A 19,097-nucleotide genomic window follows, 5' to 3' on the forward strand; every position below is an offset into this window, starting at 1 on the left:
AATCATAGCAGATGCCTGAAAGGGTGAGGCTATGTCTGCCAAGACCACTCCTGCTTTTGGAACCTGACAAGATCAATGCAAGCCTGCAAACCCGAGTGGCTTCCCCTGGGAGACATTTTCATATGACGTGGTGGTGGACTGGACGAATTATTAACGACTGAATGGGATTCTAGTAACATGCCAGTATTTTTTGAGTTATATGTCCTTTTGCTATAAGGGATCCGTGTCTGAAGAGTGAAAGGTGGACTGTGATATTGTGATTTATAATATGAAATACAGGGCCAGGCCCAGTGGTGTGTGCCTGTGATCCCAGCTACTTGAGAGGCCGAGGCAAGAGAATCGCTTGAGCCCAAGAGTTTGAGACCAGTCTGAGTAACACAGTGAGACCTCGTTTCAACAAAAATTTAAAAATTAGCTGGGTGAGATGGCAGACACCTGTAGTCCTAGCTACTCATGAAGCTGAGATGGGAGGATTACTTGAGCCCAGGAATTCAAGGCTGCAGTGAGCTATAATTGAGCCATTGCACTCCAGCCTGGGTGACAGAACAAGACCCTGTCTCTAAAGAAAAAAAAAAAGAAACATATTTATATTTTGATCTTTATCCCCAGTTCCTGATACTGGAGAAATTCCTAATCCCTTGAAATTTCCTGGGTGATGGGAGTGTCTTTTGTTCTGATGAAGTGAATCTTGGTGAGTTCCTGGGTTCCTGAACGGGGCTGGGAACCAGAAAGACCAAGCCACTACTAGAAACTTGGATTCCCCCACCCCCATCCTCTGGGTAAGGGTAAGAGGTGGGAGAGTGAGTTAAAAATCAATCATGACTAAATGATGACGTCCATAAAAATCCCAGAACTACGTGAGGTGGGAGAGCTTCCAGGCTGCTGAAGACATCCACATGCCGGGACAGTGGTGCACCCCAACTCCATGGAGACAGAGGCTGCTACACTCAGCATTCTTCCAGACCTCACCCTATGTACCTGTTCATCGCATGTTCAATCCACACCCTTTATCACATCCTTCATAACCAATAAGCTGGCAAGTGAGTTTCCCCGAGTTCCCTGAATCATCCTAGCAAATTATCTAACCCAATGAGGGAGTTGTGGTAATTTGATTTACAACCAGTCCATCAGAAGTACAGGTGACAGAGGCTGGGCGAGGTGGCTCACGCCTGTAATTTCAGCATTTTGGGAGGCTGAGGTGGGAAGATTACTTGAGGCCAGGAGTTTGAGATCAGCCTGGGCAATATAGTGAGACCCCATCTCTACAAAATGAAAATGAAAATAAAAATAAATTAGCCGGACATGGTGGTGTGTGCCTGTAGTCCTGGCTATTCAGGAGACTGAGGTGAGAGGATTGTTTGGGCCCAGGAGTTCAAGGATGCAGTAAGCTACGATTGTGCCACTGCATTCCAGCCTAGGTGACAGAGCAAGGCTTTGTCTAAAAAAAAAAAAAAGAGAGGTACAGGTGAAAACCTGGGACTTGTGATTGGCATCTGAACTGGGGGGTAGCATTGCAGAACTAAGCCCTTAACGGGTGGAGTCTGCAGTAGCTCTGGGTAGTGTCAGAATTGAAATGAACTGTAGACACCCAGTCGATGTCCACAGACAATTGGAGAATTGCTTGGTGCAGGGAAAAACCCTAGACATCTGTTTGCAGAAGTGTTCTGTGTTGAGGGTTGAGAGTGTATGGGAGAAACAGTTTGTTTTCCTATTCTGTAAGCACTAGCATGCTCTCACTCGCTGCAGCTCCCACTGGCTCCCGAGCCCTACTCCTTCTCCAAGGGTTTTTGTCTTCTCTGCTTCTCTGCACCCACTGCAGGGCCAACCCTGAGCCAGGCCAGCGTCCTTGGCAGCTCGGGCCCGGGTCTGCCAGGCTCGGTTGGTGAAGAAAGCCTGCCTCTTGCATTCACCCTAGGAATGCAGAGAACTCGGGAATGTTTGGCTTGGTGCAGACATCTCTGAGCTTTGGGGCCTCCCATTCCCTATCTGCCCCACTGCAACCTTGAGAATATCTCAGCCAGAGCCTGGGCGTGAGCTTGGGGCAGAGGTCTGGGGCTGTGACCACCTGCCTGGTAATCCACATCCTCTGATAGGCTCAGTCTGCCCCCATTTTCCCTGGACACCCTACACCCCCTAATTGCTTTCCAGAGGCTCAGACATACCTTCCAGGAGGGCTTGGTCAAAGTCACCGTATTAGTTAACTATTGCTGCTGTAACAAATTATCACAAACTTAGCAATGTAAAACAACATAAACTTATTATCACACAGTGTGTGAGGTCAGAAGTCTGAAATGGGCCTCGCTGGGGGTAAAATCAAGGTGTTGGCAGGACTATGTTATTTCTGGAGAATCCATTTCCTTTTTTTTCTAGCTTCTAAAAGCCACCTGCATCCATTGCTTCATGGTCCCCTCCTCCATGTTCAGAGTCAGAATTCACTGCACTGCCTTCAAATCTCTGACTCTGTTCCCTCTTCCTCGTCCTTCTACTTTAGAAGACACTTGTGATTCCATCAGGCACCCAGATGACCAAGAGGATCTTATTTTAAGGTGAGCCAATAGCAACCTTAATTTCATCTGCAACCTTAATTCCCGCTTGCCATTTTACATAACATACCCACAGATTCCAGAGACTGGCATGCAGACTTGTATGGGAGCCATCATTCTGCCCCCATGAAAGGCATCATGGCCCAGTTAGAGGCAGAGAGAAGGCACAGGTGGTAGTTAGGAGAGTGGGTCCTGATGCAATCACCTGGGTTCAAGTTAACCAGCCAAGGTACTTTGGGCAACTCACTTCACTTCACTTTCTGAGCTTTAGTCTCCTCGTTGTGAAAATGGGACATGAGGCCAGAGGCCAGACTTGGTGGATCATGCCTGTAATTCCAGCATTTTGGCAGAGTGAGGAGGGAGGAGTTTCTTGAAGCCAGAAGTTGGAGACCAGTCTGAGCAACATAGTGAGACCCCATCTCTGCAAAGAATTTAAAAATCAGCTGGGTGTGGTGGCATGAACCTGTGGTGACAGCTACTCAGGAGGCTGAGGCTGGAGGATCAATTGAGCCCAGGAGTTCAAAGCTGCAGTGAGCTATGATTGTGCCACTGCCACTGCAGACAGGGTCGTCACCCTGTTGCTAAAACAAATAAATAAACAAACAAGCTAAATTGGGAGATGATGTGATACATCTATACAGTGGAATACTGCTTAACAGTGAAAAGAAATGGACTGTTGCTATTCCACAGCAATGTGGATGAATCTCAAAATTACTATGGGAGAATGAAACCAGAGGGAAAAAAGTACATACTGGGCCAGGTAAGGTGGCTCATGCCTGTAATCCCAGCACTTTGAGAGGCCAAGGTGGGCTGATCTCTTCAGGCCAGGAGTTTGAGACCAGCCTAGCCAACCTGGTGAAACCCCACTCTACTAAAAACACAAAAGTTAGTCAGGCTTGGTGGTGCATGCCTGTAATCCTGGCTACTGTAATCCTGTAATCCTTCCTACTCAGGAAGTTGAGATGCTTGAACCCAGGAGGCAGAGGTTGCAGTGAGCTGAGATCATGCCAGTGCACTCCAGCTTGGGCAACAAAGTGAGACTCTGTCTCAAAAAAAAAAAAAAAAAAAAAAAGAAAATGCAAACTAATTTATAGATTTGGAAAACAGTTCAGTGGTTACTCATGGCCAGAGGGAGGAATGACAAGGGCACAAGGGCACAAGGAAACTTTTGGGGGTGATGGATGTGGTCCTTGTCTGTGTTGATAGTTTTGTGGGTGTATGTATACATGTCAAAACTTATCAAATTGTACACTTTAAAATGTGTAGTTTATTGTGTGTCAACTATACCTCAGTAAAGCTGTTAAAAAATGGGAACCGGCGGGGCGCAGTGGCTCATGCCTATAATCCCAGTACTTTGGGAGGCCGAGGCAGGTGGATCACCTGAGGTCAGGAGTTCAAGACCAGCCCCAATATGATGAAACCCCCTCTCTACTAAAAACACAAAAATTAGCTGGGCGTAGTGGCACGCACCTGTGGTCCCAGCTACTCAGGAAGCTGAGGCAGGAGGATTGCTTGAACCCAGGAGGCAGAGGTCGCAGTGAGCCGAGATTGCACCACTGCACGATCCAGCCTGGGTGATAGAGTGAGACTCTGTCTCAATAAAAAATAGGGGGAACAGATGAACTGATGACAGTGTCTTCGGCATAGGGTGATGGTGTAAATTAAATGAGTTAATTCATGAAAAACCACAGGACAACACCTGGCAGGTGGTAAGTGCTCAGAAAGCACTACCCAACCTCATCGTTGATGTTTTTGTCGGGATAAATGGCAGTGGTTTCCACCTGGCTGCACATTAGGATCACCTAGCAAATTTTTTTTTAAGTTCAGTGGCCTGGGCTTCCCCCAAAGAGAGTCTGATTCAGCTGACCTGTGGTGGGGCTTGGGGCTGGGAATTTTTAAAGCTCTGTAGGTGATTTTATAGGATTTTAGTAAGTCAGGATTTTTCTTTTACTTTTTCTTTTCTTCTTTTTTTTTTTTTTTAGTTGAGACAGAGTATCACTCTGTCGCCCAGGCTGGAGTGCAGTGGCATGATCTCAGCTCACCACAACCTCCATCTTCCATGTTCAAGTGATTCTCCTGCCTCAGCCTCCAGAGTAGCTAGGATTACAGGCATGTACCACCACGTCCAGCTAATTTTTGTATCTTTAGTAGAGACGGGGCTTCTCCATGTTGGTCAGGCTGGTCTCGAACTCCCGACCTCAGGTGATCCGCCCACCTCGGCCTCCCAAAGTGCTGGGATTATAGGCTGAGCCACCGAGCCCGGCTTCCACTGCCTTCTGTTGGTTGAAGCAGTCATAAGCCCTCCCAGATGCAAGGATGGGAACCATGAGCTCTGGTTCTTAATGGGAGATGATGTTCGAGATCTTGCTACAGTGTGTTCAGAGAGTAATAATAATGATGAAGATGGTAACACCTTACATAGATATTGAGCACTTACATGTGCCTCACATCCTTCTGAATTCTCTTCATATAGTAACTCATTGAGTCCCCACCACTGCCTAAGGAAAGTGGAGACCTTCTGCAAAGTCAGAGTTGACAAGTAAAAGAGGTGAGACTGAAACCCAGTCAGCCTGGCTGCAATGCCCAGCATAGCTGCTACCCTATTCTGCCTCCTAGCTGCAGAGACCAGCGTGACTGGATCTTGCGGTGCCTGTGGGGAGGAGTTGGAGCTGCACCTGGGGAGGAGGAAGTGCAGGGGCCCAGAGGCCCTTGCCAGTCACTCAGGAGAGTCTGGAGTTCAAGCCAAGAACAGTGGGGGCCGCTGAGGGGTCTTACCCCTCCAGAGGCTGGTAAAGAGTGACTGGATGAAGTAAAGCCAGTGCTGGGAGACGAATCAGCAATTGAATCAAATTATAATATGTACTATATATTATACTATATATTATTATTTATATATAATATTTTTATATATAATATAATTTATATTTTTTATATGTAATATATCTAAAAATACATATACATATACTACATGGTATAGTATATAGATGTATATATAGTATATTGTTACAGGATCTTTGGGGTATTGCTTTTCTGGCTGGAAACCTCTGTGGCCGGTGGTGCCTTTGCCTAAGTTCTTGTCCTACATCCAGGAAGAATGAGGTATGCAAACAAGTGGAGGTTGAGCCAGATGAAGAGGAGCTTTACTGAGGTTAGAACAGCTGAGAGGAGACTGGCAGTGGGTAGCTCCTCCCTGTAGGCAGTCAGGTCATCCCCTGGATTCCAGCTGGGATATTAGGGTAGATGAGACACAAGGTAGGGCACTGTCATGGGGGAAGAGGGTAGTCTCCACTGGGGGATGTTGAGCTTAGGGGTGCTGTGTGGAGATGACCTGTGTATACTGGGCATAACGGTTTGGAGGGCCAGGTGCAGTGGCTCATGCTTGCAATCCTAGCACTTTGGGAGGCCGAAGCAGGAGGGTCACTTGAGCCAGGAGTTGCAGGCTGCTATGGGCCATGATTGTGCCACTGCACTCCAGCCTGCGTGACAGAACAGGATTCCATCTCAAAAAAACAAAACAAAACAAACAAAAAGGTTTGAGGGGAAGATCTAGATGGAGGAGAGAGACCTAGAAGGATCAGCAGAGGAGGAAGTGCAAAGAGAAACTTGGGAAGTGGAAAAGGTCGCCCTTCCACAAACAGAAGGTTTGTGGTGTAAAGAGAGCAGATGGTGGAGGAAGGGGTCACTGGAGGACCACCACTGGAGGGAGTGTGAGGTAGGAGGAGATCAGGGAAGAATGTGGCATTTGCAAAGAAGGAGTGCTTTAAAATGCAACCGGCCTTGGCATGAGGACTCTGAAGCCCCGGGATGTGGCCAGGACCCCAGGATGGACCTTGCAGCGAGACAGCAGCTCACATTTTCTGGCTTCTGTACTGAGTCACACTGGCTAAGAGTGTCCTTATTCCATCCTTCTGTGGATCCGGAGTAGCACAACCCCGACCAAGATTGTTCCCTCACGTTCTCCAAGCTTGGGAAGCCAGTCACCAACTGCCTGTGGGAGGAAGGGATGTTTGTGTAGGCGGCTCTAGTTCCTTGGGGTTGTTCTGCCGAGAGTAGGCTTTTCCCTGTTTTTTTCAAGAGCTGTTTTAATTTCCTCCTCCTCTCTGCACACACCTGTCAGGGGACCTAAATGTAGAAGAACCCACTTTTAAACAGACACTTAACAGAAACACACTCAGAAATCTACACTTTCAGGCTGGGGTTCCTCTTAAGATCCCACGTCTTCTTGAGTCATTGCAGTGGTAGCAACTTCAAGAGGAGGGAACAGCGCCTTAAAAACCCTTCATAGCATCCACATGGGACTAACGTTGCTTCTCTGAGTTCTCAAAGCCCAATTTAATCCAAGCTTATTAACACATAACATATTAATTTGCCTTTTAAATATGTTCTGCACTGTATGAGCGTAACAAATTTAATAATATCGGAAATAAGAATTTCATATGTTAATTACAATGTTTCCCTTTCTTTGAGAAGCTCTATCCAGTTGGGGTTACCCTCTGTGGACAACAGACCACTGGAAAGGAAGACAGTTTCAGGTCCTTCCCCAACTCCATTCCCAAATTGCAATAACAAAAAGAAGAAGAAATGAGCTGGGCACCACGGTCCTAACTACTTGGGAGGCTGAAGCAGGAGAATTGCTTGAGCCCAGGAGTTTGAGGCTGCAATGAGCTATGATCATGCCACTGCACTCCAGCCTGAGCAACAGAGAGAGACCCCATCTCTAAAAACAAAAAGTGACCGGGTGTGGTGGCTCATGCCTGTAATCCCAGTACTTTGGGAGGCCAAAGTGGATGGATCACTTGAGATCAGGAGTTTGAGACCAGCCTGGCCAACATGGTGAAACCCAGTCTCTACTAAAATAACAAAAATTAGTCAGGCATGATGGCACACATCTATAATCTCAGCTACTCAGGAGGCTGAGGCATGAGAATCACTTGAACCTGGGAGGCAGACGTTGCCGTGAGCCAAGGTTGTGCCACTGCACTCCAGCTTGGGTGACGGAGCAAGACTCTGTCTTGAAAAGAAAAAGAAAAGAAAGAAAAGAAAAAGAGAGAAAAGGATGTAATGAGGAGACTCTTAGCCAGAGGGACTCAGGACAGAAGCCAGGTGTCAATTTGGTTTCTGGCTCCAGCTGCAGAGCTCACTGAGAGCTAAAAGAGGAGTGGGGGCTTATCTCCGACTCCCCTACAGTGGCAAAATGGTCTCCAGTGCCCAGAGAGCACCCACAGGCGAAGGAACACAGGACCTGGCAGTTGGAAATCAGGTTGGTGTGTACTGAAGTGGCCCGGGTGAAAGAACCTGTGTGAGGCACAGGCATTGGTGATACAGCCCAGATCCAAGGGCCCTGGGCACAATCCCCGGTCCCGGCACATGTTGGTGGGGCCATTAGTTCTTGGATTGTGCTATGTGTTGAAGGACTTCAGCCCTAGCTTCTCCTGGCCAGAGGAGACTGTAAGTCCCTAGACCTAAACCATTCAGCAAGTAATTTTCAGCAATGATGAGGCACTAGACACTGGTTAGATCTGGAGCCTCAGCCATGGGTGACACTTGGCTTTGTCCTGAACATGTAGGCAGTCTGGGACCTCTATGCTACCCAGAGTGGCATGTGAAGCCCTGGTGACAGGCACGGTCACTCCAGTGGTTGCAGACACACTTTTTTCTTTTTTGCTTTGTTAGTTATGTATTTATTTAATGAGTATTGAAAACAAAGTTTACTATCCAATTCTTGCTTTCATGGATATTATTGCTTAGGAAATATAGCTGAGTTTAAAAAGTGAGCCAACCTAGCCAGGCGCCGTGGCTCACGCCTGTAATCCCAAAACTTTGGGAGGCTGAGGTGGGCGGATCACTTGAGGTCAGGAGTTCGAGACCAGCCTGGCGAAACCTCGTCTCTACTAAAAATACAAAAATTAGCTGGGAGTGGTGGCACACACCTGTAATCCCAGCTACTCAAGAGGCTGAGGTAGGAGAACCGCTAGAACCCAGGAGGTGGAGGTTACAGTGAGCTGATATCGCGCCACTGCACTCCAGCCTGGGTGACAGAGTGAGACTCCGTCTCAAAAAAAAAAAAAAAAGTGAGCCAACCTGAATGTCCATCAACAGATGAATAGACAAAATGTAGAATATACCTATGGTGGAATATCAGTTAGCCATGAAAATAAGTGAATTCTGATACATGCTACGACATGGAAGAACCTTGATAACATTCTGCTAAGTGAAGTAGGCCAGACACAGAAAGACAAACTTTGTGTGATTCCACTGATTGGAGGTCCCTAGAATAGAAACATAGAAACAGAAGGTGGAATAGAGGGTGCCAGGGCTGGGGGAGGGGAGGATGGGAGTCAGTGTTTAGTGGGGACGGAGTTTCTGTCTGGGGTGATGGGAAAGTTCTGCAGATGTGTAGAGGTGATGATTGCATAATTTTAGTGCCACTGAATTGTGCACCTAAACATGGTTAAAATGGTAAATTTTACATTATATGTATTTTTTCATAATAAAAAATGTGAGTCAATTAAAACATTGATTTAGGCCAAGTGCAGTGGCTCACACCTATAGTCCCAACACTTCGGGAGGCCGAGGCAGGAGGTTCACTTGAGTCCAGGAGTTCAAGACCAGCCTGAGCAACACAGTGAGACCCCTGTCTCTACAACAACTTCAAAAAAAAAAAAAAAATAGCCAGCATGGTGGCATGTGCCTATAGGTCCCAGATACTCAGGAGGCTGAGGTGGGTGGATCACTTGAGCCCAGGGGTTCAAGGCTCCAGTGAGCTGTGATTGTGCTGCTGCCCTCCAGCCTGGGTAACAGAGAAAGACCCTGCCTTTAAAAACTTAATAAAAAATTTTAAAACATTGATTTAAATAAAAATGCCAAGTAGGTAATAGTGTTCCTGCGTACATCTGTGACAAAGGAAGTTTGAGAAACTGTCAGGTGAGCTTAGAGGAAAAGGGACCAGCTGCTGGGCAAGATGTCAACAAAGCTCTGGAAGTGGACCCCTGAATTTGCCAAGGGGAGGAAATGGGGAAAGACAGTCCAGGCAGGGCAGGGAAGTGGGGGCAGAGCATGCCATTGCCCTGGTGGCCGCTGTGGTGGCTGGGGCGTCCTGGGAGACATAGTAGGGTGCTTGAGCTGCTCCTGCTGAGGGATAGCTGAGCTGGCTGGGAGCTGCTCCGGGGAGTGCCGACTCCCCACCTCCCTGACCTGCCTCCTCCACAGGGACCAGAGAAAGTCAGGGGCTGGCAGGAAAAGCCACCAGATGGGCACCCCCACCATGGGGAGTGCTGCGGGGCTACGGCAGGGGCCCACAGTGTTGGTGACAATAGTGGAATTCCATCCCAACTCATTTCAGGTATGGAACCACCTCTCAGCATGTGAGGTGGGGAAGAAAGAGAGGAAAAGGGTCAACTTTTTATTTATTTATTTATTTTGAGACAGTCTCTCTCTGTCGCCCAGGCTGGAGTGCAGTGGTGGGATCTTGGCTCACTGCAACCTCCACCTCCCGGGTTCAAGAGATTCTCATGCCTCAACCTCACAAGTAGCTGGGATTACAGGCACCTGCCACAATGCCTGGCTAATACTTGTATTTTTAGTAGAGACGGAGTTTCACCATGTTAGCCACGCTGGTCTCATCTTAACAGGCAGGCTGCTCTGCCCGCTGCTCCCTCCATGGTTGAGTGTGAAATAGAAGCACAGCCCCTCCTCCCTCGGTTGGCCTCGGGGCCCTGGTTTCTCTCACAATGCAACCACCTCCCTGCACTGGGAACCACTCTAGTGTTTTTAGTGTATATTTTTCCTACCACTTGACCCCTGAACACAAACCAAAATGTCACCCAGTCCTTACCCATAGAAACTGGCCATGTCTCAGGAGTTTGAGACCAGCGTGGTCAACATAGGGAGACCCCATCTCTAAAAAATAAAAATTAACAATAAATAAATAACAATAAAAAATTAGCCGGTGTGGTGGCACACCCCTGGTAGTAGTCCTAGCTGCTTGAGAGGCTGAGGCGGAAGGATCACTTGAGCACAGGAGGTCAAGGTTGCAGTGAGCCATGATCACGCCACTCATTCCAGCCTGGGCCACAGAGTGAGACCATCTCTCAAAAAAAGAAAGAAAGAAAGAAAGAAAGAAAGAAAGAAAGAAAGAAAGAAAGAAAGAAAGAAAGAAAAAAGAAACCGGCTATGTTACTGTTATGGGAGATACTGGGGTGGGGTTGTCTCACATAGCGCCTCCATAAAGGGAGTCGGTGTCTGCTTTGGGGTGCCTCCCCACCCTGCCTTGCCCTTCTGTGGCTCCGTCACACTTGCTGTCGCTGACTCGAGGATTGCTCATGAGTCCAGCTTCACGGGGATAAGCTACAAGTTGCTTGTGTTCTCTGTGGAATCCCAGGGCCTGGCACTGTGAGACCCACAGTAAATATCAATCAAACAAAGGAAAGAGCACATGCCCCGTGCCCCGCCCTGAAGCACAAGCCTTACGGGCATTCTCATTCAGTCTCAGTCACCTGAGGAGACAGGCTTCTTACTTATTTTTTTAAAGCAAGGTTGCTCTTATTATCCCCATTTTATAGACGAAGCGGTGGAGGCTTGGGCTACATAACTTGCTGCAGCAGACACAGTGGATGCCGCACCTATATGCCTCCATACAGCCCTCAGCCAATGGTGGCGAGGGCTGGCATATAAATGCCCTGGCTCCCCCATCCGTCTGGGTGCAGCCAAGTGCTGACTCCCAGAGCTGCTCAGAAACAGACCTGCTGAGGGCCGGGCGCGGTGGCTCACGCCTGTAATCCCAGCACTTTGGGAGGCCAAGGCGGGCGGATCACCAGATCAGGAGATCGAGACCATTCTGGCTAACACGGTGAAACCTCGTCTCCACTAAAAATACAAAAAATTAGCCGGGCGTGGTGGCGGTCGCCTGTAGTCCCAGCTACTTGGGAGGCTGAGGCAGGAGAATGGCGTGAACCCAGGAGGCAGAGCTTGCAGTGAGCCCAGATCGCGCCACTGCACTCCAGCCTGGGCGACAGAGGGAGACTCCGTATCAAAAAAAAAAAAAGAAACAGACCTGCTGAGAAACAGGCCCTTTACTGGCTTCCTTCCTGCCCTGCTCTTTCCTGTCTCCCCTGTGGTGCTCTCTGAGATCCCCCCTAAACACACTTGGATTCGTGTCCTTGTCTCTGAGATGGCTTCTGGTGGAGCAGCTCCCAGGGTCAGGCTGTAGATCTAAACACAGGAGTACTCCCTCAGCGCCCACTCTTCGCCCCATGCCACCCTGAGTTCACTCAGTGACCCTCAGATTTCTCCAGCCAGAGCTTCCAGGGCTGGCTGACTTTTCCATACTCCCTGGGAGCACCATCCAGACTTGTGAATGAGGAAGCCTGGAGTTAGAATTTTAAGCAACTGTAAGGGACTCTTTCTGCATCCTATTCCAGAAAGACAGTTATTCCATTCCTATTTTTCCAAAACCTTTGGAAGAGCAAAAGCTTGGCAGTCCCCTCTACTTTTTCCAGCTATTCCTGCCTTTCACCAGACCTAACTTGAGATTTCCTCTTTAGAACTCACAACCAGGTATCTTCTGCCCACTGATGATCAGAGATGGGACCATCCTGGTGCCTGTAGAGCCTGAAATGAGCTGGTCCCCAAGTGAATCCTGCAGAGAGGAATATTACCAGAAAGAAACGTGAGCTGGGCAGCAAGCTTCCGTTTGCCCTCTGCACTAGCCCCAGCTAAGTACTCCCTTTTCATTCCGAGGGCAGAGGTGAAATCAGCCTCCCATGCCTCCTTCACTGGGCTTTGCCCTGGGGGTGGGCTGGTCATGGTGCCCAGTGACCAGCTGCCTGATCTGCCCTGGCCTTCTCGGGCCAGAGTTGAACTCAGGTCCCTTCGTGCTCCACAAAAGCAGAATCTTTGTGTGTGTGTGTGTGTGTGCATTTGTAGAGACAGGGTCTCACTCTGTCAGGCAGGCTGAAATGCAGTGATTTGATCATAGCTCACTGTAACCTTGAACTCCTGTGCTAAAGCGATCCTCCTGCCTCAGACTCCCTCACCTGCTGGGATTATAGGTGTAAGCCATCATGCCCTGCCCCATCTACACATTTTAAAATAATAATCTGAAACCCTCTTCTACCCATACAGCAGCCACAGATGGTTAATTAAAACGCAGGGTAAGATCAGATACAGTGGCTTACACTTATCATCCTAGCAGTTTGGGAAGCCGAGGTGGGAGGATCACTTAAGGCTAGGAGTTCAAGACCAGCCTGGGCAACATAGCAAGACTCCATCTCTATGAAAAAATTAAAAATTAACTGGACATGGTGGTGGCACCTGTAATCCCAGCTACCCAGGAGGCTGAGGCAGAAGGATTGCTTGAGCCCAGGAATTCGAGGCTACAGTGAGCTATGATTGCGCCACTGAACTCCAGCCTTGGCAACAGAGCAAGACTCTGTCTCTAAAACAAAAACAAAAAAACCCAGGGTAACCCCTATAGTTGCAAATGCCTCCATAGGCCACCCTTTTGTTACCTTGAAGACTGAAGTGGAAGCCAGCACCATGTCTCACCCACCTAAGAGGCCTCAGTGCTCTTAAGGAGTCCCTCTGATCCGTCCTCTGCACGCCCTTACTGGTCCCTCCAACCTGCTCCCTTCATGGCCTCTAGGACAGTGTCCTCCAAATGCAGAGCTGATCACATCAATCCTGGCTAAAACTTTCCAGTGGCTTCCCTGACTATCAGAGTAAAATCCATCACGCACCCACTGCCAGCCCAGCCCAGCCCAGCCCAGGATGACGGGCCCCTGCTGATCACACCTTTCAGATGCCCCTGAGTGCCATGCCCGGCACTCAGGCCATCTCAGTGTTCCTGGAATCTGCCTTGGGTCCTTTGCCCTTTTAGGACTTCAGTGCATCCATCGAGCCTCAGAGGAAATGTCCCCTCCTCACAGAGGCCATTCCTGATAGCCTGGTTTAATATTCTTCTATCCCTCGCTTTCTGTCACATCGTTCTGATTCCTGCCAACACAGCCTCTATCACAATTAGAAGTCACTGCGTTTGTTTCTGATCTCTCTGTTCATTGCTGTCAGCTCCTTGAGATCAGGGCCTCTGGCCATCTTGCTCAGCGCTGTAGCTTCTGCACCTGGCATGGAATGGGTGCCCAGTAGATATATGCTGAATGAATGAATGAGTAAATTCCACTGGGGGCAACCAGCAAGAGAAGGTGAATGAAATAGACAAGAGGAGCTGCTTCTTGCACCTGTGTCCCCAGGGAGCTTGGGCTCCCTCCTTCCGCTGGGAATCCTCAGAAGCAAACATGTGGTGAGGAGGCCCCTGTAAGCTGCTGCTTACAGATCCTTGTGCCATCGTTAACCACTTGAATGTTGCATTTTTTTTTTTTTTTTTTTACCAAGGCCTCTCTTGGCCCCCAGGGAGGCCCACCCTCTGGAACCTCTGGGATGCAGCTCCAGTCTCCAAGTGGTGGCCCTGGCAACGGGCCCTGGGAGCACTGGGTCCTCGGGGCTTTCTCCAGCTCCTCCTGGTCCCCTGGGTCTTTGGTGGCCTCTGCTCAGCAACCTGAGCTGAGCCCCAGCCCGAGAGGGGACAGGTCCATGAGGGAAGGGACTGGAAAGTGAGACTCTGGGGTCAGGGCCCTCCTAGGAAGCAACTAAGAGGGAGGGGAGGTTTGCTTGGGAGTTGTCCAGCTCCAATCACCCAGAGGCCAGTCCCCAGGGCCCCGCACCCACGGGGGCTGAGCCCAGGGAGGCAGCAGGCTGTGTTGTCAAAGGAAGCCTCAGGCCACTGGAAAGTTGCTGGGAAAAGCTTGCAGCGCTCTCCCCCAGGTGCCCTCTGGGCCCCTGGGCCCCTGCTTCTCCAAGGAGGACAGAAACATGGGTTCCCTGAGGCCTCATGCCTGGCTGCCCTCACTCTTTCCGAGGAGGGTTTCAAGAGCCAAGAGCTCAAAGAGAATTAGACCCTGGGCCTGAGAGAGCCCAGATCTCATGGGGTGGAGGCCCACTGTATCCAACCCTCCCAAGACAGTATTTTATCATCTACAGTCAGGAAGTGCTTCCTTAGGTCTAACTGCCACGCCTCCTGCTTTCATGTAGGTATGTTCTGCAAATGTGGTATCCAAAGGTCAGGCCATATCTGTATCTTGGGTGATAAGGAAGTCTGCTTTAAAGACCAGACACTCGAGGACCCAGTGTTTGGAGGTAAGGAAGTGTCATAAAACTGGAAAGTGCTGTCTTCCCTCCTTCCTTGTCTTTTTACTTGAGCAAGACCGAGCAGGGAATGGAAGGGTGGGGAGCTGGAGCTGGAGTACAGCTCCCACCCTGCTCCTTCTGCTGTGTGGCCTCTGGAAGGGGCTGGAGCTCTCGGAGCCTGCAGGTACACATCTTTAACATGGGTGGCATCCGGATACTCATTTCAAAGGTGGGATTACATGGGACAACTAGTGGGCCTTGAGCCCAATGGTAGCTGCTACTAATGTAGCCACTGTCACATCCTCCAAGGCCAGCTTTGCCCTGCAAAGAGTGTGCAGGGGGCCAGGCCTTCCTCCTCTCCCTCCTCTGGGCTTACAGAGCCTAAATGTGCATATTCTCCCCAGTTAGAGAAGACAGTGTGGAGGCTGGAGAAAGGAAGAGTAGCCACCCTCTCTCTTCCTCTCCCACACAGTGGGCGCTTATTCATTCAACAAACACCACTGCAATCAGCTTGTGTCCCAGATGCCAAAGTGGGGGCCACATTCGCCAGCTGGGAACCATAGCCAAGGAGGTTACTGGCAAGTCACCAGGTCACCACGTGAGAAAAGCTAGGAAGGGAGCATGGGGTGGGGCTCAGGGGGCTCCACCGAGAAACTTCGAGGGATGGTGTCAGTGTGGAGTCGATACCGGAGCTGAGTTTGAGAGATTGAACAGAACCTCACTAGATGAGGGGCCAGGGAGGATCCCCAGGCTGCAGGCAGAGACCTTTGGCCCAGTGGATCCTGTCCCAAGGCCCACTTTTTTGTTTATGTATTTTACATATATTAATATTATTTTATTTAAGGTTTAAAAGCTGGCATTACAAATAGTCCAGTGACCCATCTTTGGTGTGTGCAGCTCACAGAATTTTTATGCACACGTACACCCGTGGGACCGCCTCCTCGGTGGAGATGTAGGACCCCGTCAGCTTCCAGCAGGCCCCTCCTGCTGCTCCTAGTGTGTGCTCCCAACCCCAGGTGACCCTCCTCCAGCTTCCGTCACCCTAGATGACAGGATGCCCCCTTTCATAACACGTTTGTGTAACACCCCTTCTACTACCCTGACATGAAATTCATAGACTGGCCCTAACCTGAATTAAGAAGATAAATAAAGTATAATACATGCATGTGTGTTTATAATAAAAACAAGTACAGTAGTTTAGGATGTCAGTGTCCCCATGGGAATATCCCAGACCTAAACCTCCTGAGAAGGCACTTATACCCCTGTGGAGAACCACGCCCTTGACGGTTAGAGCTGCAGACTTCAGAAGCGCTCAGCCAGCACCCTCCGCATCAGAGGGGCAGAGTGCGGCTCCAAGAGGGAATGGGACATGACCCAGATCACAGGGCCATACCCCAGATCAGTGGGATAGCATCATACAGTGTTCAACAGCTCGAGCTTTGGGGTCAGACATACTCAGTTTCAGTCCTCACAACGGCAGGTCACTTGTCTCCAGAAGGGTGATGACAGAGGAGCCTTACAAGGACTAAATAAAATGATGCGTACAGAGTGCTCGAGATCAGTATAAATAAGGGCCTTCGTTTACTTGATGGACATTTATTGAGTACCTACTATGTTCCAGGTCCTGGGCTGGATGTGAGAAGTGGACCAAGATGGATGAAGCTTCAGAAAGCTTACACTCTGGTGGGGGAGAAGCAGGACATAGGTAACCAAATTCATGGAGAAGAATGTTGTAGATGGTGATCTACAGCCAGCCGATATTAAAATAGGAAGTAATTGAGAGTTTCTTAGATGCTGGGGCTCAAGGATGTCTTCTCCGAGGAGGAGACACTTGCACTGAGACAGGAATAATGAGACATAACCCAGGCAATGTTGGGAGGAAGCAGCATTTGAGGCAGAAGGACAGCCAGTGGAAAGGCCCTGCGGCAGGGACTGGCTTGAAAAGATCTAGGAAAACAAGACATAGAGAACAAGAGCATTAAAGCCCGAAGGTGACCAGAGACCCGGAGCCAGATCATGCAGGGCCTTATAGCATGGTATTCTGGTTGAAAGGAAAGCCTGTAGACACTTTTAACCAGGGATACCGCGTAATCTGACTTATGTCTTCAAAATCTCCCATTGTTGGCCAGGCATGGTGGTTCACCCCTGTAAACCCAGCACTTTGGGAGGCTGAGATGCTGACGTGGGAGGGTCACTTGAAGCCAGAAATTTGTGATCAGCCTGGGCAACATAGCAAGACTGCATCTCTACCAAAAAAAAAAAAAAAAATTAGCCAGGTGCAGTAACGTGCACCTCTAGTCCCAGCTACTTGGGAGGTTGAGGCAGGAGGATCGCTTGAGCCCAGGAAGTCAAAGCTGTAGTGAGCCGTGGTCACACAACTGCACTCCAGCCTGGGTGACAGAGCAAGACCTCATCTAACATATATATATATATAAAATAAAACCTTCCCACTGGCTGTTTGTGTGAAGGGGTTGAGGGGGCAAGAGTGGAAGGAAGGAACCCAGTGAGGAGGCTGCTGTGGGTGTCCAGGTGAGAGGTGTTGGAGCCCGGGTCTGGAAGGCCCTGGGTGGGCAGATGTAGGTTACGCATGACTCAGTCAACAGGAGGCGGGATCAGTACTTCCTTCCAGTGCTCTTCCTGCTGTACATTAAACAGACATTACCCTAGTGCATCCCAGTAGTGCCTTGCTCTTTTAATGCAACGGATATTTATTCAGGACCTACTGTATGCAAGGCTCCGCATTAGACTGGGTAGGAAGGGGGTTGGTGGTGAAAGAAGACAGAAACTCCCTCTGCCCCACCCTGCCAGCAAAGACCAAAAAGGCAGAGCCTTGCGTCCCAGACAGCTTTCACTCCCAGCTTCTGCACCGCCTGTAGGAGCATCTTCCTCCCATTAGACCACAGGGTTCCCCCAGTATCCCACCTCCAGGCGTCCCTTCATCCCGTAGCTTATGTCCCCTCTGCCTCCAAACTGGTGAGGAGACTGCAGGGTACACGGACTGTGCCTCCAACCTGCTTCCTCCACGGCCACCAGGCCTCCAACTGCAATCTTGGCAGTGCCCTGGGAAGAGAATGGGAGGCCCCTTCCTCTTCAGCAGGCCAGCCAATTTATTTGAGCACTGATAATAAAACAAGTACAGTAGTCTTGTGGGCCTTCTTTTTGTTTGTTGTTTTTTTAGAGATGGAATCTGGCTCTGTTGCCCAGACTGGAGTGCAATGGCGTGATCATGGCTCACTGCAGCCTCGAATTCCCGGGCTCAAGCAATCCTCTTGCCTCAGCCTCCCGGGTAGCTGGGACTACAAGCTTCTGCCACTGTACCTGGCTAATTTTAAAATTTTTTGTAGACATGAGATCTTGCCACATTGCCCAGGCTGGTCTGGAACTCCTGGCCTCAAGTGATCCTCCTGCTTTTGTTTCCCAAAGTGCTGGGATCACAGGCATAAGCCACTGTACCTAGCTTGTGGGACTTCTTGAAGAAGCAGAACAAAGGGTGACAGGTGTTCCCCAGCCCCTGGTCCTTCCACCCACGGTCCCTGTACCTGGAATAATGGCAGTGGCCTTATCAATTACACACTTCGCCTATGCCAGGCCTTTCATATCCTTGCTGATTTAGTTTTCACAGCTCTAAGAGCTTGGGTCCCACTGCCTCTATTTCACAGATGAGGAAGTAAAAGCCCTGAATTTACTCAATCACCTGTCATCTGAGACCTCTGCTTACACTGCACCTTACTGACACTCAGCTTCCCTTCAGCCTCCCTGGGTCACAGGCAGAGGGTGTCAGAGGCCTCTGACTCTGCCCCTCATCTCTCAGTCCACACACCTCCCCATCCCAGCTCAACAGACAGCGCCTGCCCCAAGTACTCAATCCACACACATCTATGAACGCCCCACACCCATCACAATCGGCTTCCAACACTCCTAGAATTCAACCATGCCTGGCACCTGGCTCAGCTGCCATCCTCTCCAGCTGTCTGACCATGGCCTCCTGTCTTCAGCTTCTGCCCTTGGCCTATCCTGTCTACAGCAGTGCTGTCAACTAGAAACATAAGTGCTGTCAACTAGAAACATAAGCCACGTAAGGAATTTTCTAGTAGCCACACCCAAAGAAGTAAAAAGAAATGGATAAAATTAATTTTATTCATGTATTTTAAACCAAATATACCTGCAAGATTATCATTTCAATGTATAATCAATGTTTTTACATTGCTAATTAGTTTCCCTTTTTTTCATAGTAAGTCTTCAACACCCAGACCGTATGTATACCTACAGTGCAGCTGTATTCAGACAAGCCACATTTTAAGCACTCAACAGCCACATGTGGCCAGCGGTTTTGATAACGAACAGAGTAGCTCTATTCCCAACACAGCAGCCAGA

The sequence above is a fragment of the Pan troglodytes genome, chromosome 18 (assembly GCF_028858775.2).
Source record: "Pan troglodytes isolate AG18354 chromosome 18, NHGRI_mPanTro3-v2.0_pri, whole genome shotgun sequence".
In the NCBI taxonomy this organism is placed as follows: Eukaryota; Metazoa; Chordata; class Mammalia; order Primates; family Hominidae; genus Pan; species Pan troglodytes.